At 44.3% G+C, this 20,965-nt stretch overlaps 1 long non-coding RNA gene across 7 annotated transcripts in view; it reads right to left on the reverse strand.

The window, feature by feature from the left end:
• The window catches only part of LOC102124823 (uncharacterized), a 178,294-nt gene that overhangs the window by 152,148 nt on the left and 5,181 nt on the right, over window positions 1–20,965 (reverse strand). For 4 of the 7 annotated variants that reach the window (XR_012420521.1, XR_012420519.1, XR_012420522.1 and 1 more), the window contains exon 1: window positions 11,719–11,844. The exons of the other annotated variants lie outside the window; for them this stretch is intronic. This is a non-coding gene — a long non-coding RNA (uncharacterized lncRNA). Of the gene's footprint in view, window positions 1–11,718; window positions 11,845–20,965 lie in introns of those variants that run through there. 7 annotated transcript variants of the gene reach the window in all.

Raw genomic sequence — 20,965 nt, forward strand, 5'->3', positions numbered from 1 at the left:
GGCCTCAGGAAACTTACAATCATGGCAGAAGGGAAAGGGGAAGCAAGCACATCTTACTATGGCAGAGAAGGAGAGAGAGAGAAGGGGGAAGTGTTACACACTGTTAAATCATCAAATCTTGTGAGAACTCACCCACTATGATGAGAACAGCAAGGGGGGAAACTGCCTCCATGATCCAATCACCTCCCAACAGGTCCCTCCCCCAACACTGGGAATTACAATTCAACATGAGATTTGGGTGAGGACATACAGCCAAATCATATCAGCATCTTTTGCTCAGAATTCCTATGTCTGGAGAATTCTCCACATTATAAGTCTCACCTTCAAAGGTGGAAATCAGAAACTGGACTTCTCAGCCCTTCTTGCAGCCGGCATGCTGACTTGTGGCACAGGCCTTACTAGCCAGATACACCCATATGAAGATTCAATTTGCAGAACAGTACAAGAAAACAGGCGGTGCACAGAACCCATGCTTCCAGGGAGGGCTCCAGTGGAGGTGCCATTCCCATGAAGGTCTTCACAACAGACAGCAGTGGAAGGGAGGGTGCTCTAACAGGGTCTTCAGTGACAGACACTGTCATGAAATCTTTGCTGTATCCACCAAGTCATTTGTTTCTGACTGTCAAGCTGCCAAGTCCAACTCTGGCCCTCCCAGAGTTTCTGTGAGCTCTAAGTTAGACCTCAATAATTTCTCTTTTTTTTTTTTTTTTTTTTTTTTTGACATGGAGTCTCACTCGGTCACCCAGGCTGGAGTCCAGTGGCGCGATCTCGACTCACTGCAAGCTCCACCTCCCAGGTTCAAGTGATTCTCCTGCCTCAGCGTCCCGAGTAGCTGGGACTATAGGCACGCGCCACCATGCCTGGCTAACTTTTTGTATTTTTAGTAGAGATGGGATTGCACCGTGTTAGCCAGGACGGCCTTGATCTCCTGACCTCGTGATCCACTCACCTCAACCTCTCGAAGTGCTGGGATTATAGGCGTGAGTCACTGCACCTGGCCTATTTCTGCTTTAACTAGCCAAAGTTTTGTTACATGGGACTAATAACCTGACTAGCATAATCTCTTCAAAACTCAAGAACTAATATTTCAAGCAGAAGTACAGATATCTGTTTGTTCTGTTTTTCACAAGTTACTATCAATTTCATTATTAATGATTTGTTTTAAATGCACACAGCTTTTTCTAAGTGGGTGAGTCTTCTAATAATTCATCAAAAGTAGCAGGACTAGCTAACCTCGTCAGCTACATAGAGAAGTCTGCTGACTTTTCCCCTAACTGAGAAGCATTTCTTTCATGAGTAGAAATCCCAAAACACTTCAAATATACTTTTTACGCTTTGGATATATCTTCTTTCTTTGCTTCTTTTGCTATTAACATTAATGTAATATATCTGGTTCTAACTGTGAATTTAATCAAATTCTTATTCTTTTGTCTTCACTTTATTCCTAAGGCCAACTCTGAAACTTTTGCTAATTCCTGTCAGATATTTCATTCTTATAAAATGTTACCTTCATCGTCTCTCCTACTGATGGATTAAATGACATTACATAATTGTGAGGAATTTAGAACACTTTTTAAAATCTGGTTTTTCCTACTGGTTGTCCACTGATCAACAGTCTGCAATATTACATGCAGTATCCTTACATGAGGAACATGGCAGACAGAGTTGGTTGCCTTCTTAACAGCCATTTCCCCTTATTTCTTGCTCGAAGAGCTTCAATTTGTGCAGGCATAGGCAGAAATATGCTCTCCCCCCAGCCCCAGCTAATTAATCCTGATGGTTTCCCTTTCCTTTTGCTGTGATTTAGGGGTAGGCATGAGGTAGGTATACAAATTTGCCCAATCACTCCGGTCTAACTTTGAAACAATTTATGCTCCTGATAAAATAAGACGAATGCATGAAGAAGAGCATCTGTACTCTCTTTTTCCTATTTTAGACGTCATGCACGGATGTGATGTTTGCAGTTGCAGCAGGCATTTTGTAACCATGAAGAATTTAAAAAAATAAAAAAATAAAAAAATAATGGCTGGACACAAGGCTCACACCTGTAATCCCAGCACTTTGGGAGGCTGAGGCGGGCGGATCACCAGGTCAGAAGTTCGAGACCAGCCTGGCCAACATGTTGAAACCGCGTCTCTACAAAAAATATAAAAATTAGGTAGGCATGGTGGCATGTGCCTATAATCCCAGCTACTGAGGGGGCTGAGGCGGGAGAATCACTTGAACCTGGGAGACAGAGGTTGCAGTAAGCCGAGATCGCACCACTGCACTCCAGCCTGGGCAACAGAGTGAGACTCCATCTCAAAAAAAAAAAAAAAAAAAAAGAGCTAAGTGTTGAGGATGTGAAGGTCAGCAGAGCAGCCAGTAGAAGTAAGTGATTCACAGAACTTCACCTGCAAGCCATGGAAAAATCTCAACAATCTAAGGCAAGCCACTGCCTTCAATCCCAGCTGCTTATAGCACCCAAACAGGAAACTCTCAAGATCTTGCCTTCAGTCCACGTGTCTGCCTTCAACTGCCTCTGTTGAACAATGGTTTTTCTTTTCTGCTTTGCTTCTCACGCAAGTGCATCTCACTGGCAAACTCCAACTTGGAATCAAATGAAGGAGGGGATTCTGGCACATGTAACTACAGGTTTCTCTTTAATGCAGAGTGAACTCTAGAAGGAATAATGGAGATATATAGCTGGACAACAGACAATCTAGCACAATGAAAGTGAAATGATGCCTTCAAAATTTTGAGGGCCAATAACTTCCAACTAGAATTGTATTCTCAGCTAAGCTATCAATCAAGTATAAACATAAAATTGAATCCAGTCATGGTGGCTCACACCTGTCATCCTAGCTGCTTGGGAGGCTAAGGCAGGAGGATCCCTTGAGCCTAGGAGCTCAAGGTTACCATGAACTATGATCACGTCACTGCATCCCATCCTGGGTGACAGAGCAAGATCCTATATCTAAAAATAAAAATATAAAGGTTTTTTTGGCCAGGCACAGTGGCCCACACCTGTAACCCCAGCACTTTGGGAGGCCAAGGTAGGCAGATTGCCTGAGGTCAGGAGTTCAAAACCAGCCTGGTCAACATGGCAAAACCCCATCTCTACTAAAAATACAAAAAAATTAGCCAGGCATGGTGGTGGGCGACTGTAATTCCAACTACTCGGGAGGCTGAGGCAGGAGAATCACTTGAACTCAGGAGGTGGAGGTTGCTGTGAGCCAAGATCACACCACTGCACTCCAACCAGGTGGCAGAGTGAGACTCCAGCTCAAAAAAAAAAAAAAAAAAAAAAAAGAGTTTTTTAGACATAAAAGGTCTGAAAAAATTTAACTTCTGTGTACCCATTATCAAGAAATTTCAAGAAGGTTGACTCCACCAGAATAAGAGGAAAGCAAGAGAGAGTGTGAATTAAGAGTGAAAAGGAAGAAATTGCTGCAAGAAAGAAGCAATCCAACATGAGAGAAATAAAAAGGATCCTCAGGAGGATGATAAAAAGAGGTCCTTGAATGACAGCTATGTGTCAGATGCAGAGGACAGTCAATCCAGATTGGAGCAATGTGACACAAGATGCAGACATCACAAGAGCCATCTCGAAGATACCCTTTGCCATTGGACCTCTTTTTGAGGCCTGGTGAGTCTGACCTAGATTTTGTCTGTGCTTGGCACATCTTGACTATGTACCAGTGGAGTTTCTGCTCTCCTCACTGTGACAAGCAGAATTCTAAAATGGCCTCTATAATCTCCACCCCCTAGTTATGAGTAGGGTTATGTCACCTTGCATGACACAAAGTTTTGCAGATGTAATTAAGGTGACTAATCAGTTGACTTTAAGACAGAGGATTATCCTGGTAAACCTGACTTAATCATGTGAGCCCTTTAAAGGCATTTTAAGAGCATTTTCTCTGGCTGGTAGCAGAAGAGAAAGCCAGAGAGATTCTAAGCACAAGGGAGACTTAACATAAGGGAGACTCATCATAAGGGAGAGTCTCCATTGCTGAGTGGAGAAGGCCACCTGAGAGCAGCCTCTAGGAGCTGGCAGCAGTCCCCACTGACAGCCAGAAAGAAAGTGAAGGCCAGGCGCAGTGGCTCACGCCTGTAATCCCAACACTTTGGGAGGCCAAGCAGGCAGATCCCTTGAAGTCAGGAGTTCAAGACCAGCCTGGCCAACATGGTGAAACCCCGTCTCTATTAAAAATACAAACATTATCCAGGCATACTGGCAGATGCCTGTAATCCCAGCTACTTGGGAGGCTGAGGCAGGAGAATCGCTTGAACCCAGGAGGTGGAGGTTGCCATGAGCCCAGACTGTGCCATTGCATTCTAGCCTGGGCAACAGAGAGAGACTCTGTCAAAAAAGAAAGAAAGAAAGAGAAAAAGAGGGACAGAGAGAGGAAGGAAGGAAGGAAGGCAGGCAGACAAGACAAGACAAGACAAGACAAGACAAGACAAGACAAGACAAGACAAGCCAAGCCAAGCCAAGCCAAGCCAAGCCTAGCCTAGCCTAGCCTCCGGTGCTACACCTGCAAGGAAATGAACTCTGCTAACAACCTGAGCTATCTTGGAAAGAAATATTTCCCTAGTGGAGCCTCCAGAGGAGGAGGCAGCCAACCAATGTCTTGATTTCAGCCTAATGAGACCCTGAGGAGAGGAACCAGCTAAAATATGCCAGGCTCCTCAGCTGTAGAAACTATGAGACAATAAATGTGTGTTGTTTTAAGCTGCTGCATTGGTGATAATTTGTTATGTGGCAATAGAATACTAACACACCCACCATGACCAGCTGTCTTCCAAAACTGAGGAAATTCACCTTACCCCATAGAATGGGTTTTCTTTGATTTCTTCTTGAAAGTAGGTAAGAAACCATGGAGAGCTTGGGAGTTGCAGACAGAGCTCCCACTTCTTGACTATGTTTCTGCAGATATCCATTACCTGACCCCAACTGCAGCCCTGCCAGATGTCCCAGCTGTGATATATCCTGTGTTTCCCAGAACTCACTCTTGACCCTGACCACAGACTTCCCAAAAGGAGCTCTTGCATTCTCTCAGGAACGCTACCACTGAACTTCACCCAGAGCTTATCTTTTGAGAGCCTGCCGCAATGGTTGGGCTTGCCACTCAGTTGTCAAAAATAAGCAATATAAGGCCAGGAGCCATGGCTCACGCCTGTAATCCTAGCACTTTGGGAGGCTGAGGCAGGCAGATCACTTGAGTCCAGGAGTTCAAGACTAGCCTGGACAACATGGTGAAACCCTGTCTCTACAAAAAAAAGAAACTACAAAAATTAGCCAGGCATGATGGTGCATGCCTGTAGTGCCAGCTAACTGGGGGGCTGAGGTGGGAGGATTGTTGAAGCCTGGGAGGGGTCAAGGCTGCAGTGAGATGTGACTGTGCCACTACACTCCAGCCTGAGCAACAGATCAAGACCCTGTCTCAAAATAACAACAAAGATATTTTTTGTTCTCATCAAATACAAAAAATAAATAATATTTAAGAATAGCCACATAGGTGGTAAAACTATAAAGCAAAGCAAGAAATAATTATCAAAAAATCAGGATAGTGGTTACCTCCTGAGGAGGAAGAAGATGATTAAAGTAGAGCAAACAGGATTTTCAAGTCACTGGCAAAGTTTTACATGTTCATCTGGATAACAGGTACACAGGTGTTCGTTTTACCATTATTCCATAAACTCTCTGTATTTTTATACAGTCTTTTGTAGTATTATACTTAACACATAAATACTTAATAAAAGATAGCATTATTATAATTTGAGGAAATGGAAGACATGAAACTACAAATTAAAATTCCATCCGGCCGGGCGCAGTGGCTCACACCTGTAATCCCAGCACTTTGGGGGGCCAAGGCAGGTGGATCACGAAGTCAAGAGATGGAGACCATCCTGGCCAACATGGTGAAACCCCGTCTCTACTAAAAATACAAAAAAAAATAAAATAAAATAAAATTAGCCAGGGGTGGTGGCAGGCGCCTGTAATTCCAGCTACTTGGGAGGCTGAAGCAGGAGAATTGCTTGAACCCGGGAGGCGGAGGTTGCAGTGAGCCAAGATCATGCCATTGCACTCCAGCCTGGGCAAAAAGAGCAAAACTCTGTCTCAACAACAACAAAATAACAATAAAACAAAATAACAAAAAATAATAATAAAATAAAATTCCATCCTGACTGATTTGTCCTTGAGTTTCTTTCCCTAGAATTTACTAGAGTGTTAAAAGTTTCATAGGAAATAGTCTCTGTATATCACGAACCCTTTAGAGTTTCCACCAGTGGGGAAAAGATGAGCTATTCAATAACAATATTAGATTTTATTCATATCTCAAATCATATCACCAAAATAAATTTCAGATAGATCAAGACTTATATGTGAAAAAAATGAAAACTTGGAAGTAAGACAAGAAAATATGGGAGATTTATTTTACAATCTGGGAAAGCCTTTCTAAGCATGATGCAAAATATAGATGCAATAAAAGGAAAGAAGCTAAATATAAATACGTTTTAAATTCTGCTTAGTAACAACACCAGAAACAAACTCAAAAGGCATGAAAACCTTGGAACAACTATTTGTATTCCTATAGATTGATAAGAAAAAGACCAGTAATTCACTGAAAAAAAAAAAAAAATGGGCAGAGGATATGAACAGACAGTTCTTAGAAATTTCAAATGGCTTTTAAACATATGAAAGTATGCTCTATCTTTCCATAATAAGGAAAATGTAAATTTAAACTACCAGATTGGCACAGATAAAAATTTTGATAACACCATGTGGGTGAAGGTTAGAGAAACAGATGCTCTCACATATTGCTGGTGGGAGTGTAAACTGGCTCAACCCCTGTGGAGAACAACTTGACGATATCTATCAAAATCTAAAACGCATGTTTTGGCAGGCACCATGAGTTGTATACCCCAAAATCATAGCTCTATACTCCTTGTTAATAGAATCCATTTGTTCAAGTGGCAATGTGCCAAGCCCCAAGAAATGAATTTATGTGCAGATGCATTCATATTCATTAAGCACTTACTAGGTGCTGGGCACTGTTCTGAGCTCTGGAGATACAACAGAGAAGGAAGCAGAACAAACCTCACCCTTCATAACAATCCTGAACCCACTGATGAAGATACCAGAGCAAAATGGCAATAGTGGTATTTTGATGTGTATTTCAGATAATAAATGACCACCATATAATTTTTCAACAAAACTCACACACTTTTGAGATTGAACACAATGCATATACTAGGGCCAGGCATGGTGACTCACGCCTGTAATCCCATTACTGTGGGAGGCCAAGCCGGGGGATCACTTGAGGTCAGGAGTTTGATACCAGACTGGCCAACATGGCAAAAGTCTGTCTCTACTAAAAATACAAAAATTTGCCAGGAGTGGTGGTGCATGCCTGTAATACCAGCTACTCAGGAGGCTGAGGCAGGAGAATCACTTGAACCCAAGAGGTGGGGGTTGCAGTGAGCTGAGATCACGCCACTGCACTCCAGCCTGGGTGACAGAGTGAGACTCTGTCTCAAAAAAAAAAAAAAAAAATGCTAGGGCAAGAGGTACAAACAGGCCTTGTCCCAAGCAAACTGGGAAATATGGTTACCTGTCATCCTAAAATATTGATGATGTCAACACTGCCTCAGTTGCTATGATGCCCTTCAATTCTAAAATGACTCCATCAGGAAAGTGAAGAAAATCAAAACCCAAACTAGCTCTAGAGAAAAGATACTCAACCTCTTTAATAATGAGGAAAATATAGAAACAAATCAATAATAAGATGCCTTGGAAGGATTTGAAAGACAGGAATGATAGGTTCAGAATGGTTTCAAAACTTATCCAACTTTTCTAACATGGTGATGTCTGTGTAAAAAAAAAAAAAAAAAAAAAACTTGTACAGCTTTGATTTGAAATTGTAATGCAGTTTTCTGGATGTATCTCCTGAAATAGAAATGATGAAAACATTATTGCTGAATTGAGGAAAAATGGTGTTATACTAATAGATTTCAGTTCTTACACCCAGCACAGAAAACTAGAATACAAAAATAAAAAACCAATATTAGAATCACTATTCATACCCTTTTGCCTGACAGTCACTTTCCCAGCCTCTGTGTGGCCCAATAGTGGTTAATGAAACAGGAAAACAACTGTCAGGGTTTCCCTGGAAAGGTTTCTCCCAGTTAAAAGGGACATTCAAAAGGAAAGGGTGCTGGAGTTGCCTCTTCCCTCATGTTCCAGCCTTGAAACTGGCCATGATGGCTGCAGCAGCTACTTTGCAGACATGAAGTGACAATCATGAAAAAGAAATGTCCTTTTGCTAAAGGTAGCAGAGAAGAAAGACCCAGAACAAGAAGAGAATACTCAAAGCCTATGATGGCCTTGTTGAGCTGCCAGGCCAACCCCAACATCACTCAAGAGAATTGCTGTGAGTTAGAAATGGGAGAGAAGCTGGGCCTGATGGCTCATGCCTATAATCCCAGCACTTTGGGAGGCCAAGGCAGGCAGATCACTAGAGGCCAGGAGTTCGACACCAGCCTGGCCAACCTGGTGAAACCCCGTCTCTACTAAAAAATACAAAACTTGCCCGGGCATGGTGGCGTGCCTATAATCCCAGCTACTCTGGAGGCTGAGGCAGAAGAATCGCTTGAACCCAAGAGGCAGAGATTGCAACAAGCTGGGATCACGCCATTGCACTCCAGCGTGGGCGACAGAAAGAAGCTTGTCTCAAAAAAAAAAAAAAAAGAAAGAAAGAAAAGAAAAAATGGGAGACTTTCGTCTGTATACCTTATACCTTCTGGTATCTGGTACTTTTTGAACTTTGTTCTGTGTGCATGAATTTCCTATTCAAATAAAATTGTAATGCCTGAGGTTTGCTGCTGTTGTTTCTTTTTTGAGATGGAGTTTCACTCTTGTTGCCCAGGCTAGAGTACAATGGCACGATCTTGGCTTACCACAACCTCCACCTTCCAGGTTCAAGCAATTCTCTTGCCTCAGCCTCTCAAGCTGGGATTACAGGCGCATGCCACTATGCCCGGCTAATTTTGTATTTTTAGTAGAGACGGTGTTTCACCATGTTGGTCAGGCTGGTCTTGAACTCCTGACCTCAGGTGATCCACCCACCTCAGCCTCCCAAAGTGCTGGGATTGCAGGCATGAGCCACCGCGCCCAGCCTAATGCCTGAGATCTTATCAATCAAATATTTAAACTAAAAATATTTTACATCTACATTTTTTAGTGGAAATATAATTTTAAAAAGCACAGTTTAGCCAGGGGCAGTGGCTCACACTTGTAATCCCAGCACTTTGGGAGGCTGAGGCAGGCAGATCACCTGAGGTCAGGAGTTGGAGACCAGTCTGGACAACATGGCGAAAAGCTGTCTCTACTAAAAATACAAAACAAACAAAAAAAATTAGCCAAGCGTGGTGGCAGACACCTGTAATCCCAGCTACTCGGGAGGCTGAGGTAGGGAGAAATGCTTGAACCCGGGAGGTGGAGGTTGCAGTGAGCCGAGATCGTGGCACTATACTCCAGCCTGGGTGACAGAGGAAGACTCGGGCTCAAAAAAAAAAAAAAGCACAGTTTAAGACCGGGGCTCGCACATGTAATCTCAGCACTTTAGAAGGCTGAGGAGGGAGGATCTCTTAAGCCCAAGAGACCAGGCTGGGCAACAAAGTGAGATCTCATCTCTATAAAAACCAAACAAAACACCTTGGTGAAAAATGTGATAGAATGAAGTATATTACAGACAAAAGGGGCCTTCAGTATCAACTCTCACATATTGATTGTCGATGAAGAAAAGAGTCAAACTCTGTAAAATATTTGAAGAGACTTATTCTGAGTCAAACATGAGTGACCATGGCCAGTGACACAGCCCCAGGAGATCCTGAGAACATGTGCTCGAAGTGGTCGGGCTACAGCTTTTTATTACACATTTTAGAGAAACATAATACATCTAAGATGTACATCAGTTCCCTGCAGGAAGGCGGGACAAGTCCACGTTGAGTGAGGGTGCATGGGGCACTTCCAGGTCATGGGTGGATTCAAAGATTTTCTGATTGGGAGTTAGTTGAAAGAGTTTGTCTAAAGACCTGAAATCTACAGAAGGGAGTGCCTGAGTTAAGATAAGGGGTTGCGAAAATCAAAGTTCTTGTTATGCAGATACAGCTTCCAGGTAGCAGGCTTCAGAGAGAACAGATTGTAAATATTTCTCAGTCTCCCTCCACCACCCAGGCTGGAGTGCAGTGGTGCAATCTCAGCTCACTGCAGCCTCAACCTCCCAGGTTCAAGCCATCATCCCACCTCTCAGCCTCTGGAGTAGCTGGGATTACAGGTGCGCACCACTACGTCCTGGTAATTTTTGTATTTTTAGTAGAGACAGGGTTTCACCATGTTGCCCAGGCTTATCTCGAACTCCTGGGCTCAAGCAAGCCACCTGCCTCGGCCTCCTGAAGTGCTGGGATAAAAGGGGTGGGCCACTGCACCAGGTCAGATTGTAAAACTTCTATTTTTTATTTTTATTTATTTATTTTATTATTTTTATTTATTTTTGAGACGAAGTTTCGCTCTTGTTGCCCAGGCTGGAGGGCAATGGTGTGATCTCGGCTCACTGCAACCTCCACCTCCCAGGTTCAAGCGATTCTCCTGCATCTGCCTCCCAAGTAGCTGGGATTACAGGTGCCCGCCCCCACACCTGGCTACATTTTGTATTTTTAGTAGAGATGGGGTTTCACCATGTTGGCCAGGCTGGTCTCAAACTCCTGACCTTCAGGTGGTCCACCCACTTTGGCCTCCCAAAGTGCTGGGATTACAGGTGTGAGCCACCATGCCCAGCCAAAAATTTTATTTTTTACCTTTTTAAGGTGCAAGACTCTTAGTTAATTCTCTCCTGGTTAAGGAAAAATATCTGGAAAGGGAAGGGGATTCTCTACTGAAAGTAGATTTTCCCCACAAGAGACACCTTTGCAGGGCCATTTCAAAATGTGTCAAAAATATATACATATTTTTTTGGGGGGGGGGCGTAAACTACTTCAATTTACTTAAGGGCCTGCTGTCTGTCATGTTCGTATCTTATTGCTGCAAAAAGCCTGCTTTGTCAGACTTCAGGTTTAATGTTAATGCTGGTCAGATGTGCCTGAATCCCAAAGGGACTCTCTCCTAAAGGGAGGAGAGTATAATGAGGCTTGTCTGACCACTGTTCCCATCATGACATGAACTAATATTTCAGGTAACTTTGGAATGCCCTTGGACAAAGAGGCATCCATTCAACTGATTGGAGAACTTAGAATTTTATTTTTGGTCAACATGGTAAAGCTTAAAGTTGCAGAAATCATTATCCTCAGTCAAGCTAAAGTCTAGGTATCCAGACCTCTCTTTCACCTAATTTATTTGCACTTAATCCAAAGTACTAGGCCAGGCACATTGGCTCATACCTGTAAACCCAGCCCTTTGGGAAGTGTGGAGGATCACCTGAGGTCAGGAATTCAAGGCTGCAGTGGGCTATGGTTGCACCACTGCTCTCCTGCCTGGGTGACAGGACAAGACTCTGTCTCTAAAGTACTGGTTTATGCTGTATTTATAAAACAACATATGTAGTACGATTTTCTTAGTTTTAGAACCCAGAAAGCTGTGCCAAATGCTTTGAGAATTGACATTTCCTATTAGGTTTTTTAAATACTTGCAGCCCAGATACTGCTTTTAATTTTTTAAAAACCAGTAACCATACTTACAGACTTTGATTAAGTTTCAAAGATTAAGCCTGCCGTGCTTGTCGGTGTGTGATTCCTTCCTCTAAGATTCCCGACATTCCCGTCCCCAGGCATCACTGTGTCGGGGGAGCGCTGTGTGAAAATGGCTGTGATCTTTGTGGGGTTTGTCCGGTTATACCTCATTGGGACACCAGAGGGCGCAAGGAGGGCCAGCACTTGTTTTTCTTTAAATCTCGAATCAAAGTCGGTGCAGAGAACAACAAAAGACCCGGAACACAGGGGCCTTGAGACAAAGGGACGCAGGGCAAAAGGCTGCACGCCCTGTTTTACTGAAATGGAATTTGCTTCTTCACTCTCCTCACCTCCTCACCACCTTAAGGAACTAGAAATAAACAACTTAAGCTGCAAAATAATGAAATCTTTGGCTAACAAGGAAAATCAAACTAGAATACATTACTCAACATGTAATAGGCTAAGAGGACTATCACAAATGTACATTTGAGCTATTTGCTTTGCCTAATATTAGTAACTTTAAAGAAAATTTTATTGTTTGCTTTTCTGAGTTCAATATATGCACATAGTAGAAAATTCAGAAAAGGTGAAAAGCAAAAAGAACAGAGATCAACACACTGTTACCCAGATATAACTACTTCTAATATTTTCAGCTACTTCTTTCCAGATGTTTTCTTTTTTTTTTTTTTTTTTTTTTGAGACAGAGTCTCGCTCTGTCGCCCAGGCTGGAGTGCTGTGGCCGGATCTCAGCTCACTGCAAGCTCTGCCTCCCGGGTTCCCGCCATTCTCCTGCCTCAGCCTCCCGAGTAGCTGGGACTACAGGCGCCCACCACCTCGCCCGGCTAGTTTTTTGTATTTTTTAGTAGAGACGGGGTTTCACCGTGTTAGCCAGGATGGTCTCGATCTCCTGACCTCCTGATCCGCCCGTCTCGGCCTCCCAAAGTGCTGGGATTACAGGCTTGAGCCACCGCGCCCGGCCTATTTTTTTATTTTTATTATTTTTTTCTTTGAGACGGGGTATCACTCTGTCCCCAGGCTGGAGTATAATGGCGCGATCTAGGCTCACTACAACCTCCACCTCCCGGGTTCAAATGATTCTCCTGCCTCAGCCTCCCGAGTAGCTAGGATTATAGCCACCACACCCAGCTAATTTTTGTATTTTTAGTAGAGACGGGGTTTCACTATGTTGGCCAGGCTGGTCTCGAACCCCTGACCTCAAGTGGTCCTCCCGCCTCGGCCTCCCAAAGTGCTGGGATTACAGGCATGAGCCACCGCGCCCGGCCACCAGATGTTTCCAATACTTACAAATGCATAGAAAAAAAAAATGGGGTTCTGCGTGCTATTTTGTGCAGGTTCTCTTCTTATTTACTAGATCACTAACTTCATTTTATTGATAAATTCTGATAATAAAACTTTGCTAATCACATGAGTTAATCACAGGTAGGAGAATAAGAAATTTCAAAAGCACTACAGGCAGCTTTTTTCCAAAATAGCAGCAACTTGAATGCCAGACCTGAGTCATGCATTTGAAGCAGGAGTTTTTCTGTTGCTTTGTGTTTAGAAAGCAGGGAAAGACTAAAGAAAAGGCCTGGCGCAGTGGTTTACACCTGTAATCCCAGCACTTTGGAAGTCTAGGGCGGATCACAAGGTCAGGAATTTGAGACCAGCCTGATCAACATGGTGAAACCCTGTCTCTATTAAAAATACAAAATTAGCCAGGCGTGGTGGGCCGCACCTGTAGTCCCGGCTAATCAGGAGGCTGAGGCACGAGAATTGCTTGAACTTGGGAGACACAGGTTGCAGTGAGCCGAGGTCACACCACTGCACTCCAGCCAGGGCAACAGAGCAAAATGGGTCTCAAAAAAAAAAAAAAACCCAAAGACAAGAAGTAGAAACTGTTTCACCCCACCCCAAATAGGCTGAATAATGTGTCCTTCCGGGTAGCCTGAGGACTGAATGCCAAAGGGCCAGGGGGTGTGGGTCACCAGGCCCCTTTGTTCCTCACACTGGGGCTAGTGCTTGCCTTAAGGCTAGACAGATCAGTAAAGCTATTAACACGGATAGGTCAGCAGGTGGTCAGTAGGTCAGGAAAAAAGTCAGGAACAGGGAGGTCACTGATCTCCTGTTGGGTTGGGGCCAATGATGGCAGGCAGGTTCCTCAAAGGACAGGAAGCTTAGGCCAGCCCAGGAACAGATAACCCTAAGGAAAGTGATGGCAAGATATGAGGCCCTGGAAACCTCTGAGGGACACCTAATCAATAAGCCCACAGATTCCTTAATTTACAGCAACAGATAAACGTGATGCTCTTGGCCACAAGAACTTAGTTAAATCACTGGAGCTGTCTGGCCTCAGTTTCCTTATCTGTATAACAACAGAATCAAGAAGATCGGTAAGGTTCCTGTCAGTTCCTCAAAGACTGTGATGTTTAATTCTCCCCAATCGTGCATTACAAATGAAAGGTTCCTGCCCCATGCCACGCCAGTTCCCTAAGCAGCAGCCCCTCCACCATACACTCTACCACATTGCCACATTTCCCACATTGCCACAGGCTCTGAGCCTTTGTATGAATGTTTCTCTGATCACTAAGTGCTGGAAAACATTTCCCCCATTCTTTTTCTAAGTTCATCATCATTCTTTGGAGGCCCAGCTAAAAATAGGTCTTTTCTTTGACTACTCCAGCCCTTCCCTCTCTGTAATCAGTAGTATTCTGCACATACTTTCATCACTTTCTACCTCTGTAGCCTTCATCTTCCAGTGCCTCAGTTTCCTCACTGTAAAAAGGAGAAAATTATTATAGCAAACTCATAGGATTTAAATAAGGATTAAATGGTATTAAATAAAATATATAGTAAATCATTGGTTTGAATTGAGTTCCTACACTTGCCCAACAGACAAACCAAAATAGTCACTCATGCTGGAGTTCCACACAACCAAGCTGAAAATAAGTTGCTTATCTGACCTTCCAAGAAATCAGGAGGAGGCGGAGCATGGTGGCTCACACCTGTAATCCCAGCACTTTGGGATGCCAAGGCAGGTGTTGAGCTTGAGCTCAGGAGTTCAAGACCAACCTGGGCAACATGGCGAGCCCCCGCCCCCCAACACCACCACCATCCCTCTACAAAAAATACAAAATCTTAGTGGCACAACGGCACATGCCTGTGGTCCCAGCTACTCCAGAGGCTGAGGTGGGAATATTGGTTCAGGCAGGGATTGCAGTGAGCTATGATCATCCCAGCCTGGGTGACAGAGCAAGACCCTGTATCTAAAAAAGGAGAGAAAAAAAAAAGAGAGAAAGAAATCAGGAGAGAGATATAATAGTCAAATCCCCAAGTAGGTCAGTTTTCACTGGAATAAGAAGTTCCCTCTGCTTTAACCTTTAAACAGAAAATAACTTTAAACACCAATCCACTTTATGTTTTCCATTTCTGCTTGCTCAACCCTTTTTTGTCTATAAAGCCAACCTTGGCCGGTCAAAGTGGCTTATGCCTGTAATCTCTGCATTTTGGGAGGCCAAGGCAGGTGGATCACCTGAGGTTAGGAGTTTGAGACCAGCCTGGCCAACATGGTGAAACCCTGTCTCTACTAAAAGTACAAAAAATTAGTTGAGCGTGATGGCAGGCACCTGTAATCCCAGCTACTCGAGAGGCTCAGGCAGGAGAATCCCTTGAACCCAGGAGGTAGAAGTTGCAGTGGGCTGAGGTTGTGCCATTGCACTCGAGCCTGGGCGACAAGAGCAGACAGAACTCTGTCTCAAAAAAAAAAAAAGCCAACCTCTTCTGTTCAACTCACTGAAATACTCATTCTATTTTATGGAATGAGATGTTGCCTGATTTTAGAATCACAAATGGAAGCCAATTAAGATCTTTAAATCTGTTATAACTTTGTCTTTGGACAATGGTTAATATTATATAAGGCACTTGAAGCCTAAGGCATAGCAGGCTCTCCATCAGCATGAGCTATGCCTCCACCACAGCACTTACCAAATTGTATTGTTGTAACTATCAGTTAAAAGTCCACCTCCCTCAAGAAATTTGAGTTCCTTGAGGGCAAGAAGTGAGTCTTACTAATTTTTTGTGCCCAATGCCTATCTCCATGCTTGGCACAAAGGATAAATCAATAAAGATTTATTTTTTTAAAATAGGGAGGGAAAGGAAAGACTAAGTGTTGGTCGAGCTGAAGGGAGACAGACTTTTGCCTCTCAGTTTTTCGTTTTTTGTTTTTTTTGAGACAGAGTCTCGCTCTGTCGCCCAGGCTGGAGTGCAGTGGCGTGATCTCGGCTCACTACAACCTCCGCCTCCCAGGTCCCAGTTCAAGCAATTCTCCAGTAGCTGGGATTACAGGCATGTGCTACCAGGCCCAGATAACTTTTGTATTTTTAGTAGAAACAGGTTTCACCATGTTGGCCAAGCTGGTCTTGAACTCCTGACCTCGAGATCTGCCCGCCTCCTCTTGGTTTTAACTTTAAGTTATTGTTTAAATAAATTAGAGGCTGGGCCCGGTGTCTCATGCCTGTAATCCCAGCACTTTGGGAGGCCAAGGCAGGCAGATTATTTGACGTCAAGAGTTTGAGACCAGCTGACCAACATGGTGAAACCCTGTCTCTAATAAAAATACAAACAACTTAGCTGCTCGTGGTGGTGCACACCTGTAATCCCAACTACTCAGGAGACTGAAGCAGAAGAATCACTTGAACCCTGGAGGTGGAGGATGCAGAGCCGATATGGCGCCACTGCACTCCAGGCAGGGCAACAGAGTGAGACTCCGTCTCAAAAAATAATAAGTAAATAAATAAATAAATAAATAAGGCTAGGGAATAGTGACATATGAGCATCTTCAATATCTCCCCCACCCCTCACTTTAATAATCTAAACATGTATCCATCTAAGTTGCCCTCCAGGCCCAAAAGTCATAAACATCCGCCTTTCAATTTGAACGTTTATGGACAGCAAGTTCTCGTAATTTCCCATGATGTATTAAACCCAAATTTCCAAAATTTGGGTAGTTTCCGGTTTTTGATTATTATAAATATAGCCATTATAAACATAACTGTGCAGGTTTCTTTGTGGACAGAGGTCTTCATTTCTCTTGGGTCAATATCCACGAGTGGTGTTGCTGGGTCTTAGGATAAATGTATGTATGTTTGTTTGTTTGGAGACAGTGTCTGGCTCTGTCACCTAGGCTAGAGCGTAATGGCTCGATCTCAGCTCACTGCAATGTCCACCTCTCGGGCTCTAGTTCTCCTACCTCAGCCTCTTGAGTAGCTCAGACCACAGGCACACGCCACCACAACTGGATAATTTTTGTATTTTTGTAAAGATGAAGGGGTCTTACCATGTTGCCCAGGCTGGTCTCAAACTCCTGGACTCAAGTGATCCTCCCACCTCAGCTTCCCAAAGTGCTGAGATTGCAGGTTCGAGTCACTTTGCCCAGCCTACATCTTAATTATGATCAAAATTAATAGACTAGTACCCTTAAAAAGAGTAAATTTTACCCTAATAAATTATAAATTATACCTCAATAAACCCTAAAAATAGTAAATAGGTAAGTGGAGATACATATATACATACATACATACATACATAGTAGATAGATGATAGATAGATAAGATAGATAGACACATAGATAGATAGAAATAAGAGGCCCCCCAAAAGTTCTCAACACAGCCTGGAAGACTCTGCATTGTCCTACTCCCATCAGCCTTTTCAGCCTCATCTCCCCATGATCCTGCCCACCCTCTCTGCTCCTCTCTAGTCACTTCTGCCTTCTTTCACACCCTCTACCCACCACATTTCCTCTGTTCCTACAACCTTAGCACATCCAGTTCCATCTACCAAAGAAGCTCTTTCTTTTGCTCTTCCCCATCATCTTAGTGACTGTCACAGTTGTAATTTTACTTTTTTTGGTTTGTTTGTGTGTTTTGGATACATAGTCTTGCTCTGTCACCCAAGCTGGAATGCAGTGACATGATCTGCGCTCGCTGCAACCTCCCCATTCCAGGTTCAAGCAATTCTCCTGCCTCAGCCTCCTGAGTAGCTGGGAGTACAGGGGCCTGCCTCCATGCCCAGCTAATTTTTTGTATTTTAGTAGAGACGGGGTTTCACCGTGTTGCCCAGGCTGGTCTCAAACTCCTGAGCGCAGGCAATCTGCCCGCCTCGGCCTCCCAAAGTGCAAGGATTACAGGCGTAAGCCACTGCACCCGGCCTGTAATTCTACTTTTTTTGTTTTTGTTATTCTTTTACTAGTGATATGCATCTCCTCCACTAAAATGAAAGCTCCTTGAGACTAGGGTCTTTGTTCATCACTGTATCTCCAGAACCTACTACTGTGTTTTACCTACCCAATGAGTGCTTAACCATTATATTCAACTGTGACTACTTTATGTCTCAACCTTAACACATCCAAAACTGAAATGTTGACCATCCACCTGCTCCCACCAGGGTCATTACTCCACATGCAGGGCTGCCATAGTGCACAAGTCCAAGGAGTGCCATCCACAACGCAGTCTATGGATGGCACCTTGCCTCTGTAAAGCGAACTAAATATAGCCAGAGAAGGACTCCGTACTTATATATTTGAGTCCTTGTGGACAACTGTAACCTAACTTAATGGGTAGACAAGATTGAAAACCTAATTTAAGAGTATGCAACTCTAACAATAGCTGAGTCTTGGCCAATCACAGCAGCCATACTTCAACCACTCATACACTGCTGAGTGTTCAAACTGTGTTCAAATAAGGCAAACGACAACCTGAAACCAATCCAACTGTTTCTGTACTTCACTTCCGATTTCTGTACCTCACTTCCCTTTTTTTGCCTGTAAATTTGTTCTGACTACCAGGCATCCCTGGAGTCTCTCTGAATCTGCTGTGATTCTGGGAGCTGCCCGATTCGTGAATAGTTTATTGCTCAGATAAACTACTTTATATTTAGTTATTTATTTTTATTTATTTATTAAGATGGAGTCTTGCTCTGTCGCCCAGGCTGGAGTGCAGTGGCTTGATCTTGGTTGACTGCAACCTCCACCTCCCGGGTTCAAGTGATTCTCCCACCTCAGCCTCCCAAGTAGCTGGGATTACCAGCACATGGCACCATGCCCAGCTCATTTTTGCCTTTTTAGTAGAGACAGGGTTTCACCATGTTGGCCAGGCTGGTCTCAAACTCCTGACCTCAAGTGATCCTCCCACTTCGGCCTCCCGAAGTGCTGGAATTACAGGCATGAGCCACTGCACCTGGCCAAACTCCTTTACATTGGATTCAGCTGAAGTTTTTCTTTTAACAACTTCTTCCCAGTTATGCCCTTCACATGACTGCCGGTACGAATGGTGCCCTCTGGAGTTGTGAATTACTCTTCTCAACCTCAGTGATGGCAACTCCATCCTTCCAGTTGCTCAGGCCAAAAATTTTGGAGGCATCCTTGACTCCTCTTTTTAACTCATATCTCACATTTACTCTACCAATAAATTCTATTGACTCAACGTTCAAAATACATAGCACTTGGGGCCAGGCACAGTGGCCCAGGCCTGTAATCCTAGCACTTTGGGAGGCCAAGGTAGGGGGACCCTTTGAGCCCAGAAGTTCGAGACCACCCTGGGCAACATTATGAAACAGTCTCTACAAAAAATACAAAAATTAGGCCGGGCGCGGTGGCTCAAGCCTGTAATCCCAGCACTTTGGGAGGCCGAGATGGGCGGATCACGAGGTCAGGAGATCGAGACCATCCTGGCTAACACAATGAAACCCCGTCTCTACTAAAAAATACAAAAAACTAGCCGGGCGAGGTGGCGGGCGCCTGTAGTCCCGGCTACTCGGGAGGCTGAGGCAGGAGAATGGCGTAAAAACCCGGGAGGCAGAGCTTGCAGTGAGCTGAGATCCGGCCACTGCACTCCAGCCTGGGCGACACAGCGAGACTCCGTCTCAAAAAAAAAAAAAAAAAAAAAAAAAAATACAAAAATTAGTCGGGCGTGGTGGCATGTGCCTGTGGTCTCAGGTACTCAGGAAGCTGAGGTGGGAGGATCTCTTGAGCCCAGAAGGTTGAGGCTGCAGTGAGCCCTGATTATGCCACTACACTCCAGCTTGGGTGACAGAGTGAGATCCTGTCTCAAAAAAATAAACAAAATACATTGGCACCTCTCCCCTTCTCCATTACTTTCACTGAAGCCTGAACCACCCACCAATATCTCCTATATGTATTATTGCAATATACTTCATATTTCTTGCTTCTGCTCTTGCCCTCCTACAATCTACTCTCAACCCAGTAGCCAAAGATCCTTTTTTTTCTTGAGACAGAGTCTCACTCTGTTGCCCAGGCTTAAGTGCAGTGGATCATAGCTCACTGCAGCCTCGAACTCCTGGGCTCAAGTGATCCTCCCATCTCAGCTCCCCAAGTAGCTGTGACTACAAGTGTGAGTCACATCACCCAGTTATTTTTTTTTATTTTTAACAGAGACAGGGTCTTGCTATGTTGCCCAGCCAAAGACCCTTTAAAACATAAATCAGACCATATCACTACTCTGTTCAAAATCCTGCAGTTCGGCCGGGTGCGGTGGCTCAAGCCTGTAATCCCAGCACTTTGGGAGGCCGAGACGGGTGGATCACGAGGTCAGGAGATCGAGACCATCCTGGCTAACACGGTGAAACCCCGTCTCTACCAAAAAATACAAAAAACTAGCTGGGCGAGGTGGCGGGCGCCTGTAGTCCCAGCTACTCGGGAGGCCGAGGCAGGAGAATGGCGTAAACCCAGGAGGTGGAGCTTGCAGTGAGCTGAGATCCGGCCACTGCACTCCAGCCTGGGCGACAGAGCGAGACTCCGTCTCAAAAAAAAAAATAAACAAACAACAACAACAAAAATAACCTTGCAGTTCTCACGAAGTTAGGGTGGAATGACACTTACCAGAGGCTGGGAAAGGGCAAGGTGAGGGAGATGAAGACAGATGAGTCAATGGGTATAAACATACAATCAGATAGAAAGAATATAGCCGGGCGCGGTGGCTCAAGCCTGTAATCCCAGCACTTTGGGAGGCCGAGACGGGTGGATCACGAGGTCAGGAGATCGAGACCATCCTGGTGAACATGGTGAAACCCCGTCTCTACTAAAAAATACAAAAAACTAGCCGGGCGAGGTGGTGGGCGCCTGTAGTCCCAGCTACTCGGGAGGCTGAGGCAGGAGAATGGCGTAAACCCGGGAGGCAGAGCTTGCAGTGAGCTGAGATCCGGCCACTGCACTCCAGCCTGGGCGACAGAGCCAGACTCAGTCTCA

Source organism: Macaca fascicularis, chromosome 11 (genome assembly GCF_037993035.2).
Source record: "Macaca fascicularis isolate 582-1 chromosome 11, T2T-MFA8v1.1".
Lineage (NCBI taxonomy): Eukaryota > Metazoa > Chordata > Mammalia > Primates > Cercopithecidae > Macaca > Macaca fascicularis.